Source organism: Peromyscus maniculatus, chromosome 1 (assembly GCF_049852395.1).
Source record: "Peromyscus maniculatus bairdii isolate BWxNUB_F1_BW_parent chromosome 1, HU_Pman_BW_mat_3.1, whole genome shotgun sequence".
Lineage (NCBI taxonomy): Eukaryota > Metazoa > Chordata > Mammalia > Rodentia > Cricetidae > Peromyscus > Peromyscus maniculatus.
The window spans coordinates 60,807,052-60,824,750 of NC_134852.1; the positions used below are offsets into that span (position 1 = coordinate 60,807,052).

At 49.0% G+C, this 17,699-nt stretch overlaps 1 protein-coding gene and 1 pseudogene across 2 annotated transcripts in view; one reads left to right on the plus strand and one right to left on the minus strand.

The window, feature by feature from the left end:
* The window catches only part of Nav2 (neuron navigator 2), a 654,337-nt gene that overhangs the window by 613,051 nt on the left and 23,587 nt on the right, over positions 1–17,699 (minus strand). The gene's annotated exons all lie outside the window — the stretch shown is intronic.
* On the plus strand, positions 8,857–9,233 carry LOC143272031 (large ribosomal subunit protein eL30 pseudogene; annotated as a pseudogene).

Below are 17,699 nucleotides of genomic sequence, written 5' to 3' on the forward strand. Positions count from 1 at the left end.
ATGCTGCAGGGTCACAACCGAGCCAATCCGGCCAGCCTCAGACCCCACGCTCTTCTTCTAAAATGACACTGCTTTCTTCTGTCAGAGTCTAAGTACGGCCACTGGTTCAAAGTTGGATAAATGGATTTATCGTTGCCTTGTGGTCGAAATCAAACCAACTTAAACACTATAATACTTAAACATTTTTTAATTGAGGAGTCAAAATAAGGAAAACTGAGATAAAAAGTTTCAATATACAGACCAAGATCATTACCAACATATTAACATTCATATGAAATAAAGACACTACTTTAAAAACCTTCCTTCCTGGGAAGCCAGGCCTAGCATAAAACACAGAACAACAACAACAAAAAACCCCAACCACAGGCACCTCTATTTTGGCTACACATGCATTTTTTTTTTTAACTTTTCAGATTGTTTTGAAAAGGATTGCAAAACCATGTATAGCTCAGAATTAAGAGAATACTATAAATACTGCACAGTGGCCTTTGCAAGCTGTCTACCTGTCCCTTAGAGGCACCGACAACCTTATACAGCATGAACTCTAAGTACATAATTGTTGAGTAAATACATTAACAATCATATTTACACAGAAATGGTTTCTCATTAAAGAACATTTCTCATGAGCAGAAACCTAAACAGATTTCAAACAGCCCCAACCTGTGATCCTGGTTGCTCCCACCCTTGGCGGACATTGGGATTCGTCGACTTTCTTTCGGTCATGCTGGTGGGAATGACAGATTCCTCCTGCGGCCGAGAGTTGTGTTTTCCTGGCCACTGTGATGTGACAGAGCTTTTCATGTGCTAAGTGGTCATTGTGCATCCTCCTCCGTGAAGTGCTCAGGCCCACTGCTCACTTAGTGAGTTGTCCTTTTGGGGGACTCGGGAGGAAGTCTTGCCATATTCTGGATTTGGATACTTTGTCGTATATGCGCACTGTAAATATTCTCTCCTAGACTGTGGCTCACTGATTCTTGCCAAAGTGTCCATTTGGTAAGCTTGAAGGCAAACTCAGGCACACCCATCAAAAATCCCAGCCCAGGGTTTGAGAGCCCATGGTCCGAGTGACAGAGAAGATGACTCCACCCAATACTTCAGCGTGAGATGCTACTTTAGATCAAGGCTGAGAGCTTCCAACTTTCTTCTCATGGTCCTCAGCCTGTCTAGAGTGGCTCACGTCCACCAGGACGGTGTCTCCGTACCCATGGTCCCATCAGGAAGGAATTCACATTAGGAGTGGAACCTGATGGGGAAGAGAGGGAAGGTCCCATCGTCTGTCCTAAACACCCAGTAAGCAGCACTCAGTGGAAGCAGAGATGGCTGCAGCCAGCCCTGTTCTAGAGGGCATGCACAGGTGCCCTGTACCAATGCACATTTGTCTCTGTCGCTCATGCTGCCGGAGTCACACAGCAAAGGTGATGGAGGATTGTTCAGTGCCATACCTAACTAAGGCGGGCAAGGCCCTAACATGAATTTCTATGGACTGAGTTATTCTCTTTTTCCAATGTAGTGCTTGCATATTATAAAACTGGAAAATACAGATATGGAAGAAAGAAAAATGCATAAAGCCCACTCCTTAGAAACAAACACTTTGATATTGTGTTTTTATTTTTGTTTTAAAGGTGGACTCGTGGGACTTCATAATCCTATAACTCTGTTTGCCCCCTTTTGCTGTGACAGCCTTTTTTATATCATTGTGCAGGCCCCTGCTATCTCATGCTGGACGGCTGGCTGCTTCTCAATTGGACAGCTGCACCGAGGTTTATTTAACCAATTTGCTGCTGCTGAACATTCAGCTTGTTTCCCATCTTTCGCTGAAATGCATCTGTAGGGCAAACTTTTCAACTGGGGCCCTGGGTGTCCAAGACAAAGTTCTTCCAATAGACTGGAAGTAGAGTTGCTGGGTCACCCGGAACACAGTCATTAGGGCTGTGTTCATTAAAAGTTAACAGTGAGCTGGGGTGTGGCTCCATGGCGGAACCCTTACCTCCCATGCAGGTGGCCCAGGGTTCTACTCTCAGCACCACTAAATTAAAAACCAATGAGAAGTCTTTCTCATTTATAGAGCAAATACTCAGTGGTGCTGCATTATTGCTTTTCAATGAACAAAAGCAATGCAAGGGTTTATTTGGATTTGCAGTGTGAGGACACAGTCCATTGTGACTGGGAAGTCTGGCAGCAGGAGCCTGAGGCAGCTGGTCATGTTTCACCCACAATCAGGAGGCAGATGAGACATTAATGCTGGTGTTCAGCTCGCCTTCTCTTTTTTACTCAGTTTGGGGCCCTAGCCTATGAGGTGGCACTACCCACCATCAGGGTGGTTCTGCCCATCTCAATTAACCCAATCTAGAAACTCCCTTAAGACATGCCGACAGATTTGTTTTCTAGGTGATTTTGGGTTCTGCCAAGTTGACGATCAGTAGTAGTCATCACTGGTGATATATGAGGGATGCTAACTGTACTGGCTTTCTCCCCAACAACCCAGCCTTGGATCTCACAGAAGAGGCTCTGTGTTAAGCAAGGTCCAGGCAAATTAGAGTCTGCAGTACTAGGATCAGGGTGGGGTGCTGGCTGCTGTGACATCTTTTGCACACGTCATGGTCTGATGCTGGAGTGGAGTAGGAGGCTCAGTTCCATGAAGTCACCCAGGCACCCAGGCTCTTCATTTTATGACTCTCCTTGAAGGCCATAGAATCATGGGTGGGAGGGTTATTTGGGGAGTGGGTAGGGCAAGCCAGGTGTTCCTTCCACTCAAAGTCCATTGGCTGAACTGCACTGCTGCCACTGAGCCTGATGCACAGGGAGACGGGCGTACATCGTGCTGGGAGCCTGAGAGTCAGCACGGGCCGGGTGGCCAGTGTAGCAGTGTCCACCGCAGGGTGGGAGACAGATGGGCTTTCTGACCCTCAGGTAACTGGAAAAATCCCAAAAGCATCTCTGAGCTTAACGTAAAGGCCCGATGCAGGTACCTCAGGGCCAGGATTTGTGTCACAAGCTGTGTGGTAAGAGCAAAAGCTACTAACGGCTACTGTTTGCACTGTTCATGAGGAGGCATGGTGCACAGTTACACACTCAAATGTGAGCATCAAACTGCCTCAGTGGGATGCTGGCTCTGCCACTTGCCAGTTACGTGACTTGGGGCAAGCGATTTAAACGTCTCTGTTTTAATTTCCTCTTCCATAAAATGAAGCTGATCGTGGAAGCCATATTACAGATGGCTTTCTACCTGGTCTGCTTCAGCTGTTCTTGGGATCCTGGGCCAGGCATTGTGCTAACGGCTTTGAAGTCCTTCGGCTTCCTGAGGCCAGTTTCTGCCCTCATGAAAAGGGGGAGATCATTCTATCCAAAGGGCTGTTGTTAAAGAAAGCCAAGCATCTGGCTGGAGGGGGGCTGCTTGGAGCAGCTGAGCTGCTGGCTTCCCCCAGTGTTCAATTCATCAAGGTCGGCCTCACCCTGGGCTACAGGCACCGAAGGTCACCCTGACAATCCCAGCCTCTCATTTGGTGTGGACCAAGAGAGAAGGAATTCTATGAGCAGCGTGGTCTCCCATGCACACCCACCCCCTACCCATTGTGCGCAGGACACGGAGTCGCATGCACATTACTCACTCCGAGGTCACTGTGCCCTTCCCCCTCAGGCTCCATTCAGAGCAGATTAAAAGGCACTGGCTTTCCCAGCTGCCTTCTGGAGAGTCCATCCATAGAGATCCCAGTGCAGAAGGTGGGCCCTGGGAAGGTGGCCCGGGTACTTCTCTTTCCAACTGCAGCCAGGCAGTTCTGGCCACCCCAAGCAGGCTGGCATCACAAGCATTGCCCACAGCAGCCTTAGATCTCTAGGTCTTACTTACTGCTGTCCCATCTTGTCCTGCTCTGAGCAGCCCAGGAAGGGCCTTTCTGAAAGTGCCTCCTGAGCTCTGGGTCCTGATCATCGTACATCCTCTGCCTTCCTTTCCCCAACCCCAGCCCCCCCTTGAGTGACTGAGTTCCAAGTGTCTCCTGGCACCAAAGCCAACAGGCTACATTAACTTCATGTTGTATTTGATTAGCTCACTCCCAATGTGGTTGGTGGGGCCAATTCCTTTCCGGATCCCACATCCCCAGACTCCAGTGTCTACCAAGCCTTGGCCTGCCAATGCCTCTCTCTTTGTTTCCTCCTTACCTCCAGTGTCCCTTTCCATGGTCAGGGCATTTCAAAGCATCGAGATGTGACATTTCCTGTCTTGTCTCAGGAAAGACCCCTGACCTCCCAATCTCACAAGAATGACACTCCATTCTTGCTTTTCAACCACACACGCACGTTTTAGAGTCACCGGCACCTGTCCTGTAGTTTGTTATCTGTACTTCCATCTGCTCATTAACTGAAATATTTATACAAGTGAATCTTCAAATGTTTACTGCATGCTTATATCTGGATTATATAGAAGCTGGCTACACACTGTGCCAGAAACGCAAAGTGTAATAAAACACATCCCTGCCTTCACAAAGCTCCAGTGGGAGAGAGAAACAAGACAGAGCCAGAAACAGGCATGGAAGGTGCAGTCATCACTGGCCTACAAGGGGGTAAGCATGGAGGAGAGATGCTACCCTATCTAGGGAGTGAGCAAAGGCTTCCTGGGGTTGGGGGTGCCTTGCTGAGCCTCAATAAATGCAGGGACCCCTCAGTCATGACATTCAGGTGTCAGGGTGGGCTTCTAGACTACAGAGAGCACAGGAGTGAGTGACAGCAGGGACCTTCTGCCTCCACCATGGGCCCCTGGAGCCATTGATCAAGGTGGGGGGCAGGTGGGCTGCAGAGAGCTGGGCTGTGTCACTGGGACTGGGCTGGACAGTCGAGACCAGCATATCCGGACTTCCCAATCTCAGCACTGAGAGTCCCATGTTCCAGGAACCCTCCTGGTTCTGGGCAAGGTGGGGTGAATGACCACCCTATAGTAATTAGTCTTTGTCATGCTAGGGAACCCTGACATGGCACAAAGATGGTGAGAGTCAGTGGAAGATTGAGTTTACATGTATAAAGTATGCAGAATACCTAGTCCCTGTGTCCACCATGAGCACACTGCCCAGGGGGCTCAGAATGCCTCTGCCAGGTAATTGATGTCTTGCTGCACCCTGCTCTCCTGCTAAAGGCACCCCAGATATGGGCGCTCTCCCTTTCTGCATACCCCTCCTCCCAGTAGGCTACTCGACAGTACCCCACTCTATGGCAACTGTGAGATTTCAGGTCATGGAGAGTCCTGCTCTGGCAAGCCATGACTTTCCTAGATTAGCATAATCCCTAGCCATTGCCTTTCAGATTTTTAGAACCCCAAAGATGACACATTTACAAGAAACAGCTGAAACCTATGGAAATGCAACACAGAGAAAAATCCGCCTCAGGAGCTTGACAGATAGCAACCTTGCCGCACTGTGTTCAAATCTCATCTGTCGCCAGAATGAAGTGAAGATGTATGCTAAAATTCAATGGTTTTATTTGTTTTCATAAAAGATTCCACTCATACGGTTACCTGCCAGCAGCTAGCAACAGTAGGGAGCAGGGATGTTAAGACAAACGGATATATTTTTTTAAGGATCCTGGAAAGTAATACATGATGTTAATTATATAGCTTCATTATGTGTCCATTAATAGAGACATGAAAGCTACCCATGACCCTTGTTCAATCTGCTTTGGGGATAGCTTGTTAGCTGACTTGGCAGTGCAGTGGGTGGTCGTGGGTGATTAGATGCTCAGTGCTGGTGGACGAGGAAACAGTATGGAAGTGTAGTCAGCAGGGGCGCGGGTGTGGCGTGGCTGGCATCTGCGTGCAGCCAGGGAAGCCACAGGCAGGATGTGGGCTAAGGTACCAGTGGGTCTAAGAGGAGCATTCTGAACATCAAAAGACTGGGAAAACCCTTCTGAAGTGTTCACAGGTTTCTCCCTACGGCAGCTCAGAGTGGAGGAAAGAGCCACAGCAACTGAGGCGATCAGCCTGGAGAGTATTAGGGACCTGACATGGCATCTCTCACCCTCCCCACCTGCCCCTGCCTCCAAAGTGGCTCCGGTTGATATTATTCCATGGCAAACTCACCAGAAGGCTCTTCCTCATGCTTGCTCTCTAAAAATCTCAGCCAGGTGTGGTGGACGGACACTCTTTGAGGCAGGAGGATAAGTTCACAGTCATTCTCAACTACCAGCAAATTCAAGGCTAGCCCAGGCTGCACCAGATTTTAATAACTCAAAACCAAAAACAAACAAACAAAAATCTCTCCTGGTGTCCTTGGCTTTCCCATGGTACCTTTTCCCTGAGTGGCTCCACACCTGACTACCAGGGTCCATGTCCTCGCTTCCCGATCGATCTACTCCACCTGAGCTGTCTGGGGACCGCTGCCCATCTCACCATAACTGCAAGCGTACAGAGCCGACCTGACTCTTCTAATTCTCCCCTCCCTCTAGGTGCTACCTGCACAGCACCCTCTCCAGGGCCTCTGCCTTATGCTTCTGCTGTCACTGGGGAGGGAGCAAAGAGAGGCTGAGCAATTTTCCCAAGATCTCACAGCAAATAAGGGGCAAGGCCATGTTAGAATCTGGGACAGGTAGACACCTGCCTTCTGGATATGGGTGTCTGGGGTGCCGACTCCTTTAGGTGCCAGACTCCTTTAACAGCACCCAGGGAGGCACAGTCATCACCCCTCCCCTTGCTTTTTTAACTTAAACCTGTCCTCTGCTGGACACCAGGCACTTATTGAGAGAGAGTGGGTTCCCTAGAAGGTGACATCTGCTGAGTGCTATCCCACCCCTGAACTCAGCTCTCCCAATGGGAATTTGACTGCCAGTCCTATGATCGTGAACAGTGGAGGCTCTGGGCTTCATTAAAGTGCTGTGATTCCAGCAGCATGCCTATCAGTGATTCAGGGTGTGCGCAGGGCGCAGCCGCCTTGAGTCTGCTCGGGAACTGATAAGGTGCCTCATACGGGGCTTTGACAAGCAGCGTCACGGGAGAATGCACTGGGGGTCCCACTAAGCCTGGGGCACACTGCCAAGGAGAGACACTGAGGCGAGGAAACAAAGAGTCCAACACGGTCTCTGGAAGCCAGGGAAGACCAGAAATGAGACTGAGGTAGGCACCCCACTCCCAAAGCCCAGCCTCTGTTTCCCACTGGCCAGAAAGAGTTCGCTGCTTCTCAGAAATCAAAAGATAAATGGCATGCCCAGAAGGGGCTGCGCTGCTGAGCCAAGGGGGAGAAATGTGTTTGCGGTCCGCATCACTTCCCCGCACATGGAGCTTGTCTCCTCGTACATGCTCAGTGAAGCCTGGATCCTCTCTCCAGAGAGGAGCTGTTTGCTACGGCCCCAGACAGCTCCACCTCGTCAAATGCTGCCTGCTCTGATCTTCCACCTGCCAGGGCCTCCTGGCCTTGCCCCCTTAATCCATTCAAAAGGCCGAGGCCCCTGTGACCCATCACATGCTCCGAAGTGGAGAGGGGTCAGTCCACCTCCGCTCCCATTTCTCTACCTGACAGCAGCACATAGGCCTCTTCTGCTTGTCAACAAACAAACAAACAAATGGAATGAAATGACAGTTCTTGGTGGGATGGCAGAACTGTTGCCCTGGGAAGCATGGGGCCTGTCCTGTCCTTTTAGCATGTCTTTCTACCTTTCAAGGCTTTGAGATCTGTGTAACGGGCAAGAAAACAGTTGATCCTGAATAATCTATGTCAAGTCAAGTGCACAGCCCTTCATCCATTCACCTGCATTATGCCAGGCATGGTGCTGTGTGCTACAATGCCTCTCCCACGGAGCCCGGGGCTCAGAGATGAATCAGGTTTGCAAATACCCAAGCCCAGTAGCTGGGGCGACACGTGAACCTCTGTGGGAGCTGATCAGGGCTCTGTGTCAGCCTGAGAGACAAAGAACAGAAAAGCAGGTGGAAGGTGAGTGAGCGATGGGCAGCTCAGGCAAACGCTGAGAGGAAGAGACGCTGGTGCAAGCGCCTGGGCATTGGTGACCGTCCTATTGTCTGGCCCACCGCTTCCTTAGGACAGGGCACGTGCACGCGGTAGTTTAAATGAGATCCCCCATTGTCTCAGACACTTGGATACTTGGTCCCCAGTTGCTGGCACTGTTTGGGGAGGCGTGGCCTTGCTGGAGGAAGTATGCCACTGAAGGTGAGCCCTGAGAGTTTAAAGACTTGTGCCGTATCTAGTCTGCTTTCTCTGCTTAGGTGTGAACCCTCTGCTCCTGTTCCCGCCACCATGCCTGGCACTTGCTGCCATCACAGGGGCTTACACTCTGGAACCCTGGAACCATAAGTCCAAATCTGTCTTCCTTCCTATATTTTGCCTCAGCCACGGTGTTTTATAACAGCCACAGGACTTTAACAAATGCAGAGCAATATATACTTTAAAGCATACGGCCTCTCTCACCGCCAATAAGAAAGCAAAGCACAGTCCACATGGTGGGTGTTTCCAGGCTTCTCGGGTCATCTGGCCATTCCAGTCACCCTCACTGGAAGCCTGCTTCCTCTTCCAGCAAGCACTGTCCCATTGCGCTCTTGACAATGGACTCAGCTGACAATGGCATAAGGAACATCCAGAAAGTGACAGATTAAAAAAAAAAACAAACAAACCCTGATAACACTCAGAAGAATAAATGCTTGCTACACACACACACACACACACACACACACACACACACACACACACACACACACACGTCAAGATTTTCCTCTGGTGTCACTTCCTCCAGGAAGCTTTCCCTGACCAGTGTGCCAAGCCAAGCCTTCCTCTTTTCTTTACTAAGACTGGGTGCTGCCTTTCTCGTTCCCTGGCCATCTTGGTGGCTGGTCTTGGTTAGCGGCAGTCCCACACCTAAGGCAGGAAGATGGTGGCCGCAAAGAAAAGGAAAAAGTCTCTGGAGTTGATCAACTCTAGGCTCCAAGTTGTTATGAAGAGTGGAAAGTACGTGCTGGGGTACAGACTCTGAAGGTGATCAGACAGGGCCAAGCGAAATTGGTTATCCTCACCAACAACTGTCCAGGTTTGAGGAAATCTGAAATAGAATACTATGCCATGTTGGCTAAAACTGTTGTCCATCACTACAGTGGCAATAACATTGAATTGGGCACAGCATGTGGAAAATACTACAGAGTATGCACACTGGCTATCATTGACCCAGGTGATTCTGATATTTATTAGAAGCATGCCAGAACAGACTGGTGAAAAGCTAACCAGGAAAGTTTTTCTTTAATAAAACTTTACCAGAGCTCCTTAAACAAAACAAAACAAAACAAAAGACTGGGTGCTGGCATGTCAGCACCAGTGACAAGTCAACCAAAGTATCCATTTACCTCTGTCTTCCCTGCCAAACTAGAAATTCTAGGCAGTGTCTGGTACATGGTATGTTCTCAATAAAGAGTTTTAAATGGATGTGTGTGTGTGTGGGGGGGGGTGGATAGATGGTGGCTGGGTATCTGGGTAGATTAACGGACAATAAAATGAATGTACTGTAGGAACGATTTGATAGGGAAGAACTTGGGTGCAAGTGCCTGTCCTCTGGTCCCAGTCTGACAGCAGCTGGGTTGCACGCTCCCTCTGAGCTCTGTTCTTGTTGTCTGCTGCAGGGGTGTCTCCGTGTACCTATCTCAGAGTTCTCATGAAGTTGCCCGGGACGGTCAATGTGATTGTGTTTTGTACCTTGCCAAATATGGACAGAACATGTGTATTTACCAGTCAGGGTGCTTCATAAGTGCAGAAACCCCATGACAAACCCACTTTAGCAGCAAGGGAGAACTCTGGGTCAGAAATAAAACAATAAGGAAAAAAAACTGTCAACTGATGGCTGCTTGAGGAGAATGAATGGATTACAGAAGGGATGTGGCCCTGGGTGGCCTGAGAGGCAGCAGACAGTCTAGCACTCGTGCTGTGTCGGGGATGGACCTGACTTCATGGACAGCCGTACATGAGGCTAGCCTCTTGCCTTCACCCGCAAAGGTGTGCAGGTCTTGTAACATTGCTAATCAGACACTAACCCACCTCAGAAGGTCTCAGCTTCTGAGACTACACAGGCAGCTCTAAGGGAAGGCAGTGAAGTTGGGAGGGGAAAGGGATGGGTCAATAGGGGAGGGACAGGAAGGGAAGAGATGGGGCAGAGTTGATCAGAACATGTCATATGTACATGCATATTCTCAAACAAAAAGGCCTTCACATTCTCAATGAGAAAAATGAAATAAAATTGCTGAGCAAGAAACAGCTAAATAGAAAGCAAATTGTATTAAATACAATTTTTTCCTTAAAATTATCTCATTAGGCAAGAGTCATGGCAAATGCCTATAATCGCAGCACTCGGGAGGCCAAGGCAGGAGGATCACAAGTTTAAGACCAGCCTGAGTTTCACAGCCCCACACTGATAGTCTCCCTAACCTTGCCTTTTCCCCTGTGACATGTCTTAGTTTAAACCAGCATGCTGTTGCACCCCATCTGAAAGTGAATAGATGAAGTCTGCCTTGAAGAAAAAAGGCTCTTATGATATTGTAGCCATTTGTCTGAACAGCAGCCTACATCTATAGACAGTCTATCATTTTGCCTAGTCGCTTTCAAAACCCCCTTCAACTTCCCTACCAAGATATTTATAGTGATATTTGTGTTTTTAATAAAAGAGGATATTGTGAGGAGAGCTAATAAAAATGATTGTGTACACACACACACACACACACACACACACACACACACACACACACACACCATCTGCACCAGAAGATACAAAATGAAAAAAGCTATCAGATCACAAGTGATAACAGCGTGGGGCTCTCCAGCTGAGACCTGAGGTGGGTTAGTGTCTGATTAGCAATGTTACAAGACCGGCACACCTTTGCGGGTGAAGGCAAGAGGCTCTCATGTACTGCTGTCCGTGAAGTCAGGTCCCTCCTAGACACAGCACCCAGCAGTTGATGCAGAGACCTCAAGCCCTGAGCAGTGCCGACTGATGGTCAGGCAGAAGAGGCTGGGAGAGCGGCACCTCGGCTGATGAAGGCACAAGCTCTGCTCCTCGACAAGCACAGATGTGAAACATAAGTCAAATGGCCATTTCTGGAAGGAAGGCTTTTTGCAGGAATAGAGGAAGGATGGACGCCAGCATCATATTACACCCACATGTTACCAGGCCTCTCGTTATCACTTGCCCATTTCTCCCCTGTGCCTCAGGGGAGCAGAATCATCATATGTATGTACCTAAGCCTACAATGTCATCTCAGGCAGGACGAATGATGTGGCCAAAACCAAGAAAAAGCAGGTTAAAGGGATTGACTGTGGGAGGTGGGATCCTGCATGGGGACTGACTTAGGTAATGCACTTGGCAGTGGTCTTGCCAAGGAGGAGACATGGATGAAGAGTGGGGCTGTCATAAGAACCCGAGGAAAAACCATTTCCCAAGTGGAGACAGTGGCAGAGGCAATGACCATGAGGAGGGAACAGGTGGCAGCCTCCAGGAGCAGTAAGAAAGTTGGTGTGACCTTTTAGACATCCAGGTGGTGTATGAGTCCGGAGTCCAGGCAAATGGTGGCACCCAGAATATCCAATTTGGGACTCTTTGGCAGAGGTGGAAGGAAAAAAATCAAAGGGACACAATGCATTCAAGTCCCAAGAAGACAGGACTACAGCCTGAGCCTGGACACCCACCAGTGACAGAGCCATCTTCAGAGACTGCAAGGGAGTGTGAGCGTGTAAGGAGAGAGATCTGTTTCTGTGGAAGGTTCAGCCTTCCACAGTGAGGAGCAGTATTTGTCTCTCTTAGCCCTCAGGGAATCATAAATCCTGCAGGATTTAAAATAAGGAGAAACTGGAGCAGGCCAGAGAAAGAAGCAACACTCCCCCACTTGGGTAAAACTGTTTAAGGTCAAAATTAACTTTGTTTCTGGAAATCCCAGCAGTCCTGACAGCCATACACTTTGGAATAATCAGTATGTTGTATTGATGAGGCCTGGCCTCCTGGAACCTGATCTCTGTGGCCATTGACTGTACATGTGTTGCATGTGCATGTTCTCATGAGTGGGGGCACATGTGTGTGTGTGTGTGTGTGTGTGTGTGTGTGTGTGTGTGTGAAGTTGACATCAGGCATCTTCCTCGATTGCTTTCTACTTCAATGAGGCTTAGCCACTTGCTGAACCCAGAACTTGCCAAGTCTGGCTAGACTAGTTATCCTGCGGACCCCTGTCTCTGTCTCCCTATGTGATGACTGGCAGGTTCCAGGGGTCTGAATTCTAGTTCTCACACTTGTGTGACGGGTGCTTTCCCCACTGATCTGTCTCCTCGGCCACCATGGCTATTTTTCAGTCTTAGTTTGCTCTATAGCCTCTCTGGGCCTGCTTCTTTCCTGTCTCTTGCACATGGGGCAGGGTTTTGAAGCCAGAGTGAGCCTGCCTGTATGAGCCAGTGTTCTCTATGGGTGCCCCTCAAGCACAGAGGGCTGAGGACTTACAATGGGGGCCTCAGTGCTCCCCTCCACAGGCATCTGGAGGGAGCATCCCCAGCCTGGCTCTGCTGTCCTCCTGAGCTGGCCAGAAAAGAGGCCTTGCTGACAACCACTTAATAACCAGCCCGTGCTCCATCTGAAGAAAATGCAAAGCCAGCTGTCATCCAACTCACAACAAATGTGGATCCCCAGTGCCGAGCCTCCCGAGTGGAGGGCGCAATGGAGAAAGCTCTCAGACCCGGGGATAAAGGGACCTAATGGGAGGAAGGAGAAGAACATCCACTCAGCAGTTTTCAGCTGGGGAGGCATGCGTACATACGACTTCCCAAGATACTGGGGCAGGAACAAGGGTGCCAGCAATGAAATCGAGGCACACAGGGGTGTGGGGGCACCTAAGAGTGCAGGAGACACTTACTGAACAGAAAGCCAGAACTGTACCTAGATCTCTTGCTTTAGTACCTGCAGGGTTAGTGTGGTGTAAGGATTAAAGGCACATGGACAGGTGCCTGGATTTGCTGAGCAGAATCAGGCAAATCAGTTTTAGAACTGGGTGGCTTCTGCTCAAATCATAACTTCTGGGGGGGGGGAGTTACTCATCACTTCCCAGCTCCCGGCTATCTCTTCCAGTAGTGCTGACTTCCACCTGGATCATGGTTAAAATCTAACAGGGGGATGTAAAGGATGCAGCATGTGATTCAGGCTTGGACAGGCTAGTGGCTCTCAGTAGTAGTAATAATAGTAGTAATAATAGTAATAATATTGCCCAAAGATCATTAGATGGCAGTGGCCTTGGGCAAGTTGCTCTTCTCTGGGGACTGCAGGTGTCACCACCCATAAAATGAAGCGGGGTGGGGGGGTGGGGGTGGGACTAGAATCAGCCTGGAGCTGGAAGATCATGGAGACTCCAAATGCAGACAGCAAAGCTTAGAAGGCTGGATCCCCCAGTTTTTCTCTCAGAACTGCGTTTTCCCACTGAAGAAATGGAGATTAAAAAAAAAAACAGTGCTAACCTGTTAGATTTTTCAGGAGATACATTGAATAACATATGTCACACAGGTCCTGGTACATGTTAAATACCTGATGAAGTTTGTTACTGTAATTCTGTTTACCTGAAAGTATTTTCCAACAATACCAGAGATGACAGACGCCAACCTGCTTGTGGCACCTATCAAGCCGCTTTTGTCAGCACCCCCTAGTTTCTATCTGTGAACTGGGAGCCTGGACTAGAAGGTCTTAAGGAAGCATCAGTCTCTTGTGATGTGAGTATGAGGTGAAGGGCAGCTCAAAGAAACCAGGCAAGGAAACACCCCCTTCCAGGAGCATCGTGGAACCTCCCCAAGATGCCAAGGAAAGCCTGGCTGGTTACCGTTACACAAGATTGGAAGCTCCGTCTCCTGGTGTGAGTGTCCTCAACACGGACTGTCAGCGAAGCAGGCCTTCAAAGCAACTGTAAATGGTGGACCTGTGCATGGTGAGGAGGCAGTCAGCACAGGTGCCATGTTCTCTGTGGCTGGGCAACTCCAGGCGCATCTGTCCACTTCTGACTTTGCACGTGCCCAGGCCATTTTAGGACATAGAGAGAAGAGAGACAACTAATCCCTTCCCTCCTTCTCTTCCATTTTCCCCTCCTCCATTCCTTCCTCACACCACAACTATGATCCAAAATATTTAGCCTAAACTTTGGTGTGGGCAAACACCTGTCGCAATGGGATCCTTACCACTTAGTCCCCAGGCATCAGGTGACACTCCAACCTGCACAATAACTGAATATAGGTCATGGGAATCAGACTCTGCTGTGGAGTCAGAGGAAAGCTTGCTGAACAAAGCTTACATCATGGCCCTTTCTCCTACCTCCATCTCCCAAGGCCAGCCCAGTAAAAAGGCTTATCCAACATGAAGATCTTACCATGTCCTCATTAGCCAATCTTTCACCCATTCGGGCCAAATTGGTTTTTGATGCAACAAGGAAATATATCCAGTGTGTTATTAATCAGGCTTAGCAAGGGAAAGGCCAAGGGGTGACTGGTGCAATTATGGGTTGTGGGAAGCAAGCCAATCAGAGAGCAAGTTGGGGAGAGGGGCGATCGATGGCTATGAAATCATGAAGGGTTGTGAACCATTGGAGGTAACCAGAAGGCTGATGTTTCTCCCAAATCCAACATGTCCAAGGCTTCTTCTATCTTTAGCTCTCCTTGGTGCTGAAGCACTCAGTGCAGAGACACAAACCCAGGAGCCTGCCCATTGTCTTAGAAAACAGAGCCACTACTCAATGCTGTAGATTCAATGGGACGTTTTCCAGACTGGTTGAAACTCCAGTAAGGAGAGATGTCCAGGTGTGCACCAAAGAAAATTAGACTTGTTATCTTTTGACTTTCTGGCATAGTTGCTCAGTCCACTCAAAGGTCTGAGGAGGTCCAGGATTCCCAGACGCTGTTCTGGAACACAGGGTGCTGAGTAAGCAAAAGCCCCCAACTGCCTTAAGTGGTCACTGATTGCCTAGATCAACATGTGCTAGATGGCTTCTAGGACAATCTCTACATCACATAGCTCAAAGAAAATCTCCCAGAAGTCACAAAAGTCTGCAAAGAATATTGTGCCGCACACAGACCACACAGCATCAAACCCTCAATTCCTGTGACAGGCCTGGCCAAGAGTTTCTTTTTAAAGAGAATCGCATTAGGCCCTAACTACAGAGAGAACTATCCATCTTGTTTATCCAACTGTGTAGACTAGGCAGAGATGAAGTTGTGGTCATTTTATAAGGGTTTTTAGATTATTAATCTGAATCATCGATGCAAGTTTCATTAAACTGCACCCTAGGAATTGATTTGCAATGAGTCGTTGCAATGTGGTGTACAAAGTTGCCATAGACAAGCCAGTTATCCCACACTCCCTGAAGAATACAGACATGACATCCAGGCATCTGTTAAGTTTGCTCCAAGACATATGCAAGTCCTTTTTAAGAACCATAATTGCATCCTGCTGAACCCACCAAGGAGGCTGCTAACTGCCTTTGTGTTTCGGCATCCATTTCCCACTCAGGAGGTGCAGCTCAGTGGTGGAGGTTTGTGTCTCGATCCACTCACCCCTCCAGCACACTTGCTCAGCTTCAGCCTGTAAATGGTCCTACCGTCCATTCTCAGGAACTTCCAGGCTGGAGGAAGTGAGATTTGTAAGGTGCTGTGTGGATCCACGGTTAAAATAGGACCGGGAACTTAGAGGAGAAAGGGACTTTAGCAAAACTCCACACTTCTCCTTTTCAGACAATACCATTAAACACCAGAGAGGAGAGGGCTTGTTTGATGCCACGCAGCTAAAAACTAAAATCATATGAGTGACAGTGATGAGAAGTTTAGGCTCTTGGGCTATCAACCAATCCACGCACCATTATTCATTTGCTATATGACTTGTGCCAAGTGCTTCCCTGCCCGGCCACAAGGCCCCTGTATCTATACAACGTGAAGTGCAAGAGCACCTGGCGTGCCATAGGTACTGATGAAGTTTCCTTCTTCGAAGACATGACCTGATCCAACTCTCTTGACAGGAGGAAAGGACTAAGACCACAGCCTTCTCAAATAGGTGAAAAGGCAGGCTGTCGGCGTCAAGGGACTCCTTGGGACATGTGGCCCAGCTCCAGCTCCTCTCAGTCCTGCTCAGGTATAAGGGAGCTTGGATCCCCTCGTTGTCCTGCCATCTTGCTTTATTTTATCCAGCACTGAACGGGGAGGCTGGAGAAAGCTTGTTGTTTTTTTTTTTTCTACACAAGAGCAAATTAGTATGAGTGCCATGCCTAAGGCTCTGACTCCCGCAGAGCCTTTTGGTCTGGCCAGCTGTTCTCTGCCTACGGGGGTGGGAGAAAGAGCAGCCATACTGCCAAACCTGCCACCGGATATTGGGGACCCATGTGTGTATGGAGTGGTGGTCTATTACTTTAGGATTCTGCTGCCTATTTTAAAGCCAGCGTCAGAGTACTTGTCAATGCCCCATCAGCCTGCCCTCCTGACCCCCAAATATGGCCTTTGGGAAAATCTAATTGCCTGCTCTGAGTGACACTGGAGCCGTGAGAGTGATAAAGTTGTAGACAGTCACTTTGTGATTATGGGCCCTAATGGAAGGGAAGCTACTGAATGAATGCATGAGTGAATGAATGAACACACACTGGGGTTATTTATTCAGGGCTCTGGGGGCGATGCGGTGATGTCTTCATTAAAGTACCTCTGAGGGCTTAGACCCTTGTAAGGATGTCAGACAAGGACAGAGAAAAGAAAACTGCAGAAGTTGTCTTCCTACAGATCCCCCAGTCTCAGGCTCTGGGGTGTCACTGAGGAAGACTTCCTAGTCCTTCTGCCCTCAAGGGTGGACATATAGCTGGGATGGTGCCGGTTGCTGTGTGGAGTCCTGAGACAGTGAGACCATAGCAATGGAAAAGGCAAACATTTCTGAGAGCCATGGGCGGGCTCTGCTGACCTGTAAGCAGAGCTAGGGCAGCCTCTCTGAAAAGGCCACCACCATAAGCATCTTATGCTCTTTATGTTCATGCATCCTTTTATTCTCTGGTGAATACTTCTTGGAGAACTCACAATGTGCCAGACATGACCATAGAAACACAAAAATGATTAAGACTTAGCTTGCAATCTTGACATACTCATTGTCACACAACCATGTGGCAAGTGCCACCACAGAGGTCAACTTGGGTAGGTGAACAGGTCAGGATGGCAGATGGGATTCCTGGCAGAAGGAAGAGTACTTTAGATGAGAGAGCATCCGGAGGGCCCAAGAGAATGACAAAGGTCTTGTGGGTCTTGGCCAGGTCCCGGTTCAATGCCTCCAGAAACAATGGTGCTTTGTCTGTAAGACGATGACTGTGAATTTAAAGATCTTTGGATCAAAGGGAAGATGCACAGACAGTCCCCAGGCAAAGTGAAGAGCAGTCATAAACACGGGAGCAACGTCGCAGCTGATGCTGGATGGCAGCTAGCAGCCTCAGCTACCTGTCTAGTTACCCTGAAGAGGAAAGGGAGAGGAGATCTCTCTCTCTCTCTCTCTCTCTCTCTCTCTCTCTCTCTCTCTCTCTCTCTCTCTCTCTCTTTCTTTTTTCCTGGAGCTGAGGACCGAACACAGGGCCTTGCACTTGCTAGGCAAGCGCTCTACCACTAAGCTAAATCCCCAGCCCCAGGAGTTCTTACCCCCAGCTCTCCTCTCTGCCGTCCATTCCCAGGGTTCTCTCTTTGGCTCTCAGATGGCCCCAGAGCCTGCTC